This window comes from Tympanuchus pallidicinctus, unplaced genomic scaffold (assembly GCF_026119805.1).
Source record: "Tympanuchus pallidicinctus isolate F22 unplaced genomic scaffold, pur_lepc_1.0 scaffold17, whole genome shotgun sequence".
NCBI lineage: Eukaryota > Metazoa > Chordata > Aves > Galliformes > Phasianidae > Tympanuchus > Tympanuchus pallidicinctus.
This window is the reverse complement of record NW_026294690.1, coordinates 4,014,564-4,026,915: the sequence shown is the minus strand read 5'-3', so window position 1 is coordinate 4,026,915 and position 12,352 is coordinate 4,014,564. Positions and strand designations below refer to the sequence as shown.

Below are 12,352 nucleotides of genomic sequence, written 5' to 3'. Positions count from 1 at the left end.
GCAATGAAAAAATCATGTTTTTGTCCTGGATGCCTCCTCCTCTGGTTTGTGCTCTTCTTCAGCCACCTCCAGTTTCTAAATTTTGGGTTATTTGGGATTGTGTTAAATCTGAAAACACTGCCTAAAAGTGTCATGGACAAGTTCTTCACAGGATGACATCTTGGCACATCTGAGATCAGATTTTCTCTGTGTCAGTGAGCAAGTCACTTTGGATGACATCCAAAGAGATAAGTTGTCTAAAACTTTGAGAGCCACCTAGGAGACAGGATCCACGAAGTTCCATGCATCAGGTTTGGGGGTAGAAATACATTCTGACTAACAGAGGTAACAGTTTGCATTTTTAGCTTCCTAGATGCCATCTTTATGCAAGGCAAGCTTCCTGTAATTTGCATCACTTTAATGCAATTCATATTTTTTCCCCCACAACACTCAGAAAAACTCTTAGCCAATTTTAGCAGCCACACACAACATCGGAATGAACTTCCCCAAGCCTGGTGAAGAGGAGGCAGCTATGGCAGATGTTGTATTTCCAATTTCCAAGCCTATTGACTGACAATAGCAGCTGCCAACAGTGCTAATTCTAAATGATTCTATTTTGAGTGCTGCCTCTAGATTTTAGATCATAGCTTATTTTAAATAGCCCTATTTTCAGCCTAAATAAAAGGCTTTACAGTTGATACATTTGATTTGATGCAGTTATACTGCAAACCATTAAAAAAATAATAATAATAAAAAAAGACTGCAGGCGCACGCACACATTAATGCTGTTAACCTTCTTTCAGGAAAAACTAAAGGAAATATCCTTTTTGAAGGATAAGGAAGGAGTGGGAAGAGAGAAAGAAAAGAAAAGAAAGCCCTGAGTTTGAGGTTAGCTTTTTCAGATGCTGCTCCAAGCTAAAGCCACTTTTTCTTTCTGTTCTATTTTCTTTGATTCTCAAACTTCAATCCAAACCTGTAATTTTAAATGGGATTTCATTCTGAACTTAAAGCTACTGAATTAAAAACAAGAATTTCTCCACCCTCCTCTCCTGCCAAATCATGAATTTGCAATATTGAGGTGCCCAACAAATCTATAAAACTTTCTGGGTTGAAGTGATAAGGACAATCAGGAAGTTCACTCAATGTAGGAGATAAATGGAACATTTTGCTTTCTTTTCACTTATATCATAAAGAAAGAAAAAGAAAGAAGCTTAAGGTGTATTTAGCAGTTTTGAAAATGAAAACCTGTTGTTGTTAACTGATGGCTCAATAGCACTGTAATACCAACAGGGCAAAGTTTCACTCCTGGCCCAAGTTATCTTACGTCTACTCTGGAACAGCTGAGACAGATTCTGCTGTAAAAAATTTGCACCACTCTGAACAAAACATGAATGCATTTTGTGTAACTTGCAGCTACATCCCTAAGTCCTAGTTCCTTTAATGACAGTAGAACAGCATCCCAGGGTCAGCTTTCCGTAACTAAATAACCTTGAGAGACGCAAACCTTTCTTTATCTCTATACATTCATGGTAGCAAGTCTCCTACAGTATTGTAACGGGATCATAATTACACTTGGCAAGGTACCAAGCCTGAAGGTCTGGGTGCAGCCCCTACTCATACACATTCCATGTGCATTTAGTTGGCACTTCAGCTGCAGACTCTAGGATGAGGCAACTTGGGATCCCTCGGTCTATGGCAGGCATAGCTGTATGGTGTGGCATCTCACACGGAGGGCAGTGCACCCAGGCATTCCTTTCTTCTGAGTACAGTGATGACTCTAGTCAGTCTTTAGAACAGAATTAATTTGAAGAGGTTTCCAGTAATGAAAAATGTGCATTATAACCCAATCACTGTAACCTAGGTTTAACCCATCTCTAGCTTTCTAGATGATAAGAAACTTCCAGGTTCTGCTGCTTTGGTCATCAGAAATAAACTTGGGTACCTCCTGTCTGCATCTCTTCTTGTTTTCTACAGCAGAACTTGGGACCATTGAGAATGGCTGGCTCTCACACAGTCATTTTTAAATATGCAGCCAAATCCCCACTTTACTCACTTCAGTATAAGCACAAGCTGTTTCCTACCTTATGAAAGGATTTTAAAAAGATTTAAAAACCATCACAAAACTCTTATTTACAGTAAGTCTATCAAAACATATCCAAGCACCAACACCCACATTACTTACAACTGAAAGCTGACTGTTGCTTTCTATCATTAATTAAAGCTTGCTACTATCGTCAAACAGAAAGACATCATCTGGTGAATACCCACTTTTCAAGGAGAGAACAGGACAATTCAGATGCAGAGACTAATGCTGCAACCTGACAGCTATAGTCCATATCTGGGACATTTTTCCCCTCAAAGTCAATAATGCAGAACTAGTGCTTGCCAGCTTGGCTTGAATGACCCATCAGTGCCACACTGGCGCAGTACTTAACTGGGATAATTAAGGAGATCAGAAGTTCAGACCAACAAGAAGCAAATTGTACACAAGTACGCCATCTGGATAAGCTAAGGGATAAGTTTCTTCTTTGCAAAGACCAGGCGAATGGGCTGATTTATAAGACATTGGAGGGGACTGAGAAACCTCGTCAGTAAGTCAAGCCTTGCCAAAGAGAATCTGTTAAGTTTTCCGGTTTCAACCCACTGCCCACTTATGCTGTAAAAGGAAAGCTGTTCATGCAAAGGCAGAAATTCATTTAGTATCAGTAAGTACAATACATGATTTGCCTTGACATCGAGGAGTCTAACAAAATTTTTCAGTATGAAGTCCAAACTAGAGTGTCAGAAGGCAAACACCCTGCTCATGGTGGCAAAGGAGACGGCTATCACTTCTATTTTCACCAGTTCTTTTAATAATAAACCACCTGAAGTATTATTCATGCAGATACCATTTTGCTTGTTTTTGCCTGCAGGTTAAGTTAAGCTTGACCTTTCCTAAAGGTAACAGGAAAAAGTTCAAAAAGAAAGAAAAATGTTCACATATCAGGTAATTCACATGTGGCTTATTCTGTTCTCAGAATGGATGAGGCTGGGACCCTGCACCAATATGCAAGATTGCCAGATTTATTTATTTCTGCCTGACCTGAACAATAGCACATCAAGAAACATCTGTTCAGACGCACACCTTTGTGTTTGAACACTTCCACTGATACCACTTCAATCCCATCTGACAGTCTAGGAAAAATAAAAATCAGTTATATGTATTTAATTATACCAGACAAAAACTTATTTGCTTGCAGCAAATAATTCAGTGTGATTTTTTCCTTTAGGAAATTGCTTTCTTCCCACTCCTTCCTCAGACTTTTACAGCCATACCATTACAAGGTTTGCAGCACTTGAGAAGGGTGTATGAATCTAATTTGCTAATTCAATCATCATTTGCAAACTAATGACTGTAAGCATGTATAAAAACTACATTAAGATATCCAGAACACAAGCTATGTCGATGAATACTTTCTCAGAGGAAATAAAATCACCTTTCAACTCAAGAAAAACAAAACCTGTGCATAGAATTTAGTCCTTTTCTGGACAATAGCTCTGTTATTAATACGATTAACAGCAAATCACACATAGCTCAAACTTCCTAGATGGATTGCTCCAAGAACTCCAGCTATAGCCATAACATTGGTTAAATCAGCGATTAGCTGCCTCACCTTACTACCCCTTACTACAGGAGTAGCAGTAAGCCACCAACTCCTCAATCAGTGAAGTCCATTTCAGCTTCTCTCAAAAATTAATATTTTTCTAATTATCTGAAATTACTCAACCCAGGTGAAAGAGTATTCGTGGATGGGATTGGGAGGGAGAAGAACCAAACCATACAAGCAAAAAAACAACTCCCAAACCAAAAAACTAAACACGAAAACCAACAGTGTAATGTGAGCCACTACCAGCAGCAGCCGTGGAGTACTTGATTCTGAGCTCTAACACCAATTCTCATCTGGCCTATAATTAGTACTTAAGCATACAAACTCTGAAAACCATCAAGAATTCAGTTCTACGTGGGACCCTGAAGCACATCTGGAAATGCAAGTCTACAACACCTGTACAGCATGCCTGTCACTCAGCTCTGCTCTGAGCTGGCAGAGGGGGCCCTCACTGGAAGAAGCTGTGCATGTATACACTGCAGAACACAGTTCTGGCATTCTGCATTAATGAATGACCCCTATATTCAGTGCATCTAAATTAGAATATTGTGCCAGAATTTCCTCAAATGGTGATCTGAAAGAAGTGTCCTTAGGCAATCACAGATGCATAATACTGTCTCTTAATTTATTTGGGAAAATAGACTGAAAATTGCGATAGTTACATTTTCCTGCCAACCAAGTACTTTCAGCTGCTTATAGATAATAGATGAGCAATGTTATTTATCAGCAGGCTTCCAGACTCCTGAAGTTATTTTGGCTGGATCCCTTCCTCTGGTGCCATACACTAGTATATGTTCTATTCCACTTCCCTTACAATCTCAGCACTCTCCAGACAATACTTCAAAGTAGAAGCAGATTTCTAGGTAAAATGTGCAATAGATCTTAGAAGACCATGTTTTTCCTCACTTGATCAACCTAAGGAAATACTGGTCCTGCACAATAACTCAGAGTACTCTTATCAAGACCAATTTCTTATTAGAACATTGAAGTTTTGAACATTAAAAAGCAATATATGATCATTTGCCTATTTTGTAGCCATATGAAAAAAAGACAAGATGGCCACAATCATCCAAAAGAATCAAGGAATCACAGAATCATGGTGAGGTTGAAAGGGATCTCCAGAGACCATGCAGTCCAACCTCCTTGCACAGGCAGGATCACCCAGAGCTGCCTGCCAAAGCAGGAACTGATTCCAAGAGGAACTGATCAACCTGGAATTGGCTCTAGCAGTCAAAAGGTACATTTTCTAAAACCTGAGGATCAGATGATTGAGTGGCTAGAAACGTTTCACAGTGCAATCTCTTTGTATATAGAAGTCAGTTAGCATGGAAAGGAGTAACACTCAAGTTTTCAAAGGTCTCTAACTCTACTGACTGTGAACTGCAGAGAAACAAGCTTATAAAACACCTGTCTTTTTCCTCTCACAAAATGAGAGCACAATTTGCAGTACTCAAAATTGCTGTCTCAACAATTCCCATTTATTTGAATAAACACCAAGTAGTAATTGGGTATCCAGAATTTTGCACAGCTCCTAAAGTATGATGTCTGACATCTGTGGGGTGGGCTTACCTTGGCTGGGCACCTACCTCACAAACCCAATACTCTCTCTCAAAGGATTTCCCTCCTCGCATGCACGGTTTGATCACAAGAAGGGCAGGTAGGAGTAACCCAAAATCCAAACTAGCTTTCCAAAGAACAGACTTGGAAGAACACTGAATGACAAAACTAGCTCATCCCAGCTCTGGGTACAAGCTTAAAATGCAAAATGGAATGACCTGGCTTTTGTTTCAACTATTGAGATCATCACTTCTGCTTCAGAGTAGACTGGAGCCAGGATGGCACCATTTCAGATTATTTCATTATGTTTATGCACAGATGAGAGAAATTCAGGGTGCTAGTGGTAATTCCATGCATCACATAATTTAGCACAGACTACAGAATGTGTTTACATTACACAATGCAGTCCAGCACCAAGACAGTTAAAATGGCTCTGAAAAAGCTATCTCACTGCTGGATGCAGCCCATTCAAGTAAGCTCATCAGCTAACCCACTGTAGCATGTCTAGTACCCAAGCTCATTTGCTGAGTTAGCTTTATTTGCTCAACTACATTGGCAATTTCAATGTCATTTGCTGAATGCAGCTTCTGTTGCCCTCAATTAGTCTTTGCCAGTTTGTCATCTTGGTGTTACGGTTTAGCATACTTCAGCAACACGAGTGGCACACTGCTGAACAAGAGTACAGTGCACTACATAAATACGCTCATGCAAAAGAAAACGAAACTTCCTAACCTGTGCTCTTCAAATGAAGAGATGCCATATGATCTTTGATCAGCAAGATCTGGCATCGTGCCTTACAGCACTTTGTGCCCACTTCACATGCCTTCTCTGTGTTCACCCCCTCATTTTTGCTTTTCCATTTTCACTAGCTCCAGCCCTCCAGAGAAAGGACTGCTGAAGTAGTGAGGCAGATCCCACTAAGCTGAGAGCAACTTAATTCCTGCAATTGCAATTCCAGCCACTGCCAGTCATTCTCCCATGAAAGCATTAAAAGTTAAGACTTAATTAGCATCCCTGATTAAATAGCAATTCATATAGCCATTATATCTTCCATCTAGGGAGTGCAGTTTTGTGAAGAAGCAACAGAAGGAGGTTAGAAACAAAACAAAAACAGGTCCCTTCCACAAAATAGTTCAACTCCTCGTGCAACCCAAACTCACCACACTACCCATTTTCTTCAAACTTTACCACAGCAAACATTTGTGATTTATGATGGAAAGCCTACTGCCAGACACACCTTGAACACACACTTTTGTGCAAAGGTTCCATTGACAAGCCCATTACAGGGGCTTAAGGAAATCGTGTAATTGTAATGACATAAGGGAGCTAAAGAGGCAGCACCAACAGTAAGCCCCAACAGACACATCTAGCAGCTGCAGCTCACCAGCCTGCACTACTGGGAGAAGGGGCTGGGGTAAAAGAGAAAAATGCACATCAATAATTAGAGTTTAAACAACAAGCATTTTAGAGCCTTGCTTCAGCTTCTATTTTTCCACTTAATCTTTTCCTATTGTGATGGTTTTATAGACGTATGAACTGCCCTTGGGACAGCTGAGTTTGCAGCACTTCACACCTGCTGTCCTTTGGGAATCCTGAAATGATATAGAAAAGGCGAGTGAGGGCAATACTGAGGCCATATATATACTACGTTTGGAGAGGACAATGATGGCAACAGAGTTCACTACATGTTGTAGTAGGAAAGAGCTTGTGTTTTGTGGCATAGGAAATCTCTCAGCTTCTGAATTTCCAGCTCCTCCATGTTCTCGTTCTGCTATTGGTTCTGTTCAAAAAGCTACTAGCCTGTCTCTGCTTCTGGCTGGATTTGGGGCAATCTCCATATGAAGAGGAGCAGTGTCAGAACGCACACAGGAGATAAGAAGTAAGAAACAGCAGCCCATCTCCTGACTGCACACTGGCTGTGTTCTCTCTGACTTAAAGGACCATCTCAGCCCTTTCTGAAGCCTGAGAATACACTTGCTTTCAGCTGCCATGTCAAGAGGGAATAACTTACAAGTAGTGAGGAGACATCACCACCAAAAGAGGACTGCAGAAGGGGAACAACAGTCATTTAGGTGTTCATGTTCAATAACAATGAAAGAATGAGATTTTAAAAGCATTGGAAGCATACGCACACCAGGGTTAGCAGGATGGTTCTTCTACTGTAGTAGTAGTAGAAGTTCTCAGAAGTTCTCAAATCCTGCAGACAAATGATCTTTGGCTTTCAAAGATACGTCAAACTTCAAGAGAGCATTTACGAAGGGGTTCCAGGCTACTGTCCTAGCAACCCTAGGGAATCACATTGTCAATTTGGAAGTGGCTCAGAGAGTAGAGAACTGCATTGCATCGTTATGTCTTCACTCATTCAAAACAGAAACCTTAGATAAATGAAATGAGTCTGTGATGAGGATAAACACACTATCATATGACAAGATTCCAGGAATTTATCCAGACAGCCCAAACAACGATAGACAGGATATATTAAAAGAATGAGTCTCCCTATTTACTGTCTGAAATAACATTTGGATGGTGTTTCTTGCCTGCATGCTTCTCCAGGATTTTCCAAGTTCTGTTCCTCTGGCCTTCAGAAAGCTAGAGGGTCAAAGTAGTATATAAAAAATCTGAATGAATATTAAGATTTCTTGCCTTCTGGTAAAAGAAACAAATAAACCATATTCTTCAGTACATTTTCGGGAAAAGATCTGTCCATTACAACGTAGCCCAACAGTCCATCCATTATGCACTATGTTTAGTCCTCTGCTTCTTACAGCATTTCTTGTTCCTGACTCTTAACTCATTTAAGCCTCTTTTCTTTAGAGAGATCTTAGATGCATTCCTCTAGAACTGACTTAAAAATAAAATCAAGATCCAAAATATTTCTTTCTTCATGATGCTCAAAAGCTTCTTTGTCTGTTATTTCTTCCAGCTTAGACAACATCACAGGTTCTACCCGAGAAAGTGAGTAAACAAGATTTTTCAAAGAAATCCTTAACAGACCCAAAGAACTCAAAGCCATAAAATATGGGGTACCATTGGGCATGCAAATTAATCTACAGATAAGTCCAAAGTAGTTTCAGTTATTTGCAGTGTAATACATGGCTGCTCAGCTGAAGAAATAAACTTGGACCAACAAGCAGTACTAATTACCTATATCCTCCTGTAACCAACACTTGTCCTTTTCAGACTATTTATCTAAATTGCTTGGCAGCTCAGCTGTCTCTCTCTCTTCTCCTGAGGAATAAAATCACATGCAGTATGGCATGCAGAAACAATTTATATGCCAGGCAAATTATTTCTGCAGCAGTGTTCCTCATAATGTGCTTATAGCTGCATCCCATCAAAAAGGCAAGTGGCATAATTTGTGACTGTTACAGAAGCCTTCCTTGGTACTTTTTGAGAAATATATCCAGAATCATGGCAATGTCTCAGCTTTGGTAACTGCTTTCTGTGCATCCATAGTTCTTTTCTAACAGTTGACGAGTTCTACCTTAGATGTGATTGGTGCCATCTCCAGATTCCAGGAAGCTGTTAAATCAGAGAAAAAACTTCAGAATGAGAAAAATAATTACAAGCCTTATTCCCCTTACTTCTCGCATCTTTGCCCTACAGGTATTTTTGCACTGTTGTTAAGCTCCTAGAATCCCATTACAGCGATAGCTGGACTCAGTAGAAACCCCAGAAGTATCTCTCTGAGAACATTTCTCTCTTTGACGTACTGATCAGGAACCCAGAAAGAATACCTTTGGTACATTACAGCTCAGTTCCCTCACCCTACACCGGAAACACGGTAGCATTTGGCCATCTGCCATTTATAAGTTTCTAAAAAGTAGCTAAAAAGACAGACCCACAGTGACGCAGGTAATAGCAATAAACATTGTCTTGTAAAATCAAATCCAAATGCAATTTTCCCCAAATACACAACTTGTAACGAATTATGCATCATTTCCCACCGCAGTGTTTTCATGAGGTGTGATTTCCTATTGAAGAGCAAAATTAAAACAAAAAAAAATTGATCTGAATAAGCTACGAAGGCAACAGCTCCATCAAAATAAAATTAGAAATTATCTGACACACATGAGAACTGTTACAAAGAGACCAATAAGTGACATAAACAGCTTTCTATCCTTGGGACTCCGGGTCCACTACCCACAGACAACTTGGAATGGAGCACAGCATGCTATTAGAAGGACTCCTTTAAACAATGAAAAACAAAACCTGCATCATCATGAGGCGCTGTCTTCATTGCATGCCAATAAAATGCCCTCAGCTTATCAACTTTCAGAAAAGCCCCAAACATGACATTAGTAGCAGCAACTGCAAGCTGAGACCTGAATAGCTCATCACTTGCTCAAGCCTGCAGGCTGAGAACTTGTCATAGTGTCAGGTATTGAAAGGCTGGCAATTTGCTGCAAACTTGAATGCTTGATGTACAATAGCCATCAAGTTATTTTTTCTTATTTTCAGCAAACAATTTTCTAGGCCATTTAGTTGGAAATGTCACCATTCAAACATGAAGCAAATAACACTGCTCTAAGAGACCATCGCTTCTCTTTCTATCAAACATACATGGTAGTGATGGCAAATAAAACACTTCTTACATCGCGTCATAAAATGTGTTAGATTTGCTTTAAACCAGTGAGACTTAATCACAAATTGGAAATTAATTAATACTGAAGCAGTTTAGCATAGCTGGGTCAGGGTCTTTCAAGGCAAAGCTGCTCTGGCCTGTAGGATTGAGGTTCAGGAGGTGTTGTCATCCCTGCTCTGTGTCCCTTAACAGAGGTTATAGATATGGATGTTTCTCAGCCTAATTTCCTTTTTGTTCTTGTCTGTTTGAACAAAGCAAACAAAAAGCCATGCATTTAAGCAAGACCTTGCTGCTAAAAAGCCAAGCATGGTCGCTTTGGGGAATGCAGAGTTAATCTGGGAAGAGTAAGCATTCAAAAATACTGAGAACTGTCCCAAAACCAATACTGACCTATATAATATAATAGGTTTTGTTTACTGAGGCATGAACGTAAGTTCTGATTTAAGTGAATAGGCCCAGTGCCAAAGCTATCAATGGAATTATATCTGCTTATGCTGCTGGGAAGTTCTGCTCTTTGCACAGCAATCAGTGAGTTGTAAAATGAGGACTTAATGTTACTTGCTTGGACTCATTTCAAAAGCAATTGCTGCACCTGTTCGTACCAATGCACACACACAACAGTTTCCTTTATTTTTTCCAGTAACCAGCACAATAAAACCTGGATTTAAATGATAAAGCTTTGATTTACATTCCTAATTATTTCTTTATTCTTTAATAATCACTTGCTTTCCAAAAGGCATCTTTTTCCTAGAGTGAAATACAAAAAAAAACAAACCAAAAATGAAGATCTGTTTCTGCTTCTTAGACAATAGCTAATTCCTTGCATCTTCCCTCCAGAAAAATAGAAATGCTTCTGGGTTGCACAGTACTGAATGTGAGCAACACATCCAAACTGCTCTGAAGCAGTGTGTTCCAGGAGATAACCAGGAAGCAAGGTCTCCCAGAGAATAACGCATAGTAGTTACACTCAAACTGTCCCAAGAGGGTGCATAATTAAAATAAGAGAGGCAGAACAAACCAGATTTCCTCATGGGTAAAATTAGTTCTTATCTGCATAGCACAGATACAGTGTCCTTTCCTTCTTCAATTTAGCTCTAACTAACCTAAGTCAGTGGTAATGGACATGATCTAAATACACTTTCAAACTGTGCAAACTGAAGGTTTAGTTCTGTTAAGTGGAGACTATTCTCAGCACCCACTGATGCTGAGATCACATCACATTACTGTGAAGAAAAAGAACAGTTTTAGAAAGCCTAACCAAAGTGACACAAAGTTGTCACGGTAAGGAGAGAAATATTCATCTCTGTAAGGTTACAAAAAATTGCTTTCAATGATCAAATTGGAAGCAGCAGAGAAAGTGAACAACCCACGTGACATACATAGAATTCCTTGATTTGTTCTTGATTTCTAAAAGCCATTTACATGCAGATATAACCAATACTCTCAGTTCACACACCCAGACCACACTGCCTCCACAAGTCCTTTCCAATCTAAGTTCTATTTGATTGTGTTCCCGTGTTTCCTGGCACATCACTGAAGGCGACACACTGCTTGGACATACTCGGGGAAGAGGGAAGAAATGTGAGACCCAAGGACTGCAGTTTCTCTTGCTTGATCCTTTGGGTGTCCATGTAGTGTTAACAGGTTTAGATTTAGTCAAGGAAGACCTACTTGCACCATCAGCAGGCTACTCTGCCCTGATGCCTTCTTTGTGTTTGTACTGCTTCATTGATGCTTCAAAGGAACTGGTGGAAACAGGAAATCTGCCAAAATTGTGTTCATTAAGACAGCTGCTGCAGGTAACATTTTTCATTAAGGAAACAGCAATACATTCTCTCTCTCTCACTTTCTTGTAGTGCTAATAAACTAAATATAGTTTTCCAGTCAGTGCAAATGTTTGTTTGAGCATCTCCAACCAGTAGCAAAGAAGCTACATTAGAATCATAGAATCACTCAGGTTGGGAAAGATGAAGATGACTTGAAGATCATTGAGTCCAACCACAACCTAAGCACACTACCCTAATTAACAACCCTCCACTAAATCATGGCCCTGAGCACCACATCCAAATGGGTTTTAAACACACCCAGGGATGACAACTCAATCACCTCTCTGGGGAGCCCATTCCAGTGCCCTTCTGTTTACAAGGGTGGACAGTGATAGCACAATGGGAAATGGTTTTAAACTGAGACAGGGGAGGTTTAGGTTAGATATTAGGAGGAAGTCTTTCATACAGAAGGTGGTGAGGCACTGGAACAGGTTGCCAAGGAGGTTGTGGATGCCCCATCCCTGCAGGCATTCAAGGCCAGGCTGAACGTGGCTCTGGGCAGCCTGGTCTGGTGGTTGGTGACCTGCACACAGCAGGGGGTTCGAATTACATGATCACTGTAGTCCTTTTCAACCCAGGGCATTCTATGACTCTGTGAAGTATTTCCTGATATCCAACCTAAACTTCCCCTGGGACAACTTGAGGCCATTTCCCCTCATCCTGTCACCAGTGAGAAGAGACCAACCCCGCTCTGCTGTAAGCACCTTTCAGGTATTGGAAGTGAGCAGTAAGGTCTCCCCTCAGCCTCCTCTTCCCCT

The 12,352-nt window shown here is 40.3% G+C and overlaps 1 protein-coding gene across 2 annotated transcripts in view; it reads right to left on the bottom strand.

Annotated features, from left to right (window-relative positions):
* Nucleotides 1-12,352, bottom strand: part of SLC6A1 (solute carrier family 6 member 1) — a 56,817-nt gene that overhangs the window by 28,502 nt on the left and 15,963 nt on the right. The gene's annotated exons all lie outside the window — the stretch shown is intronic.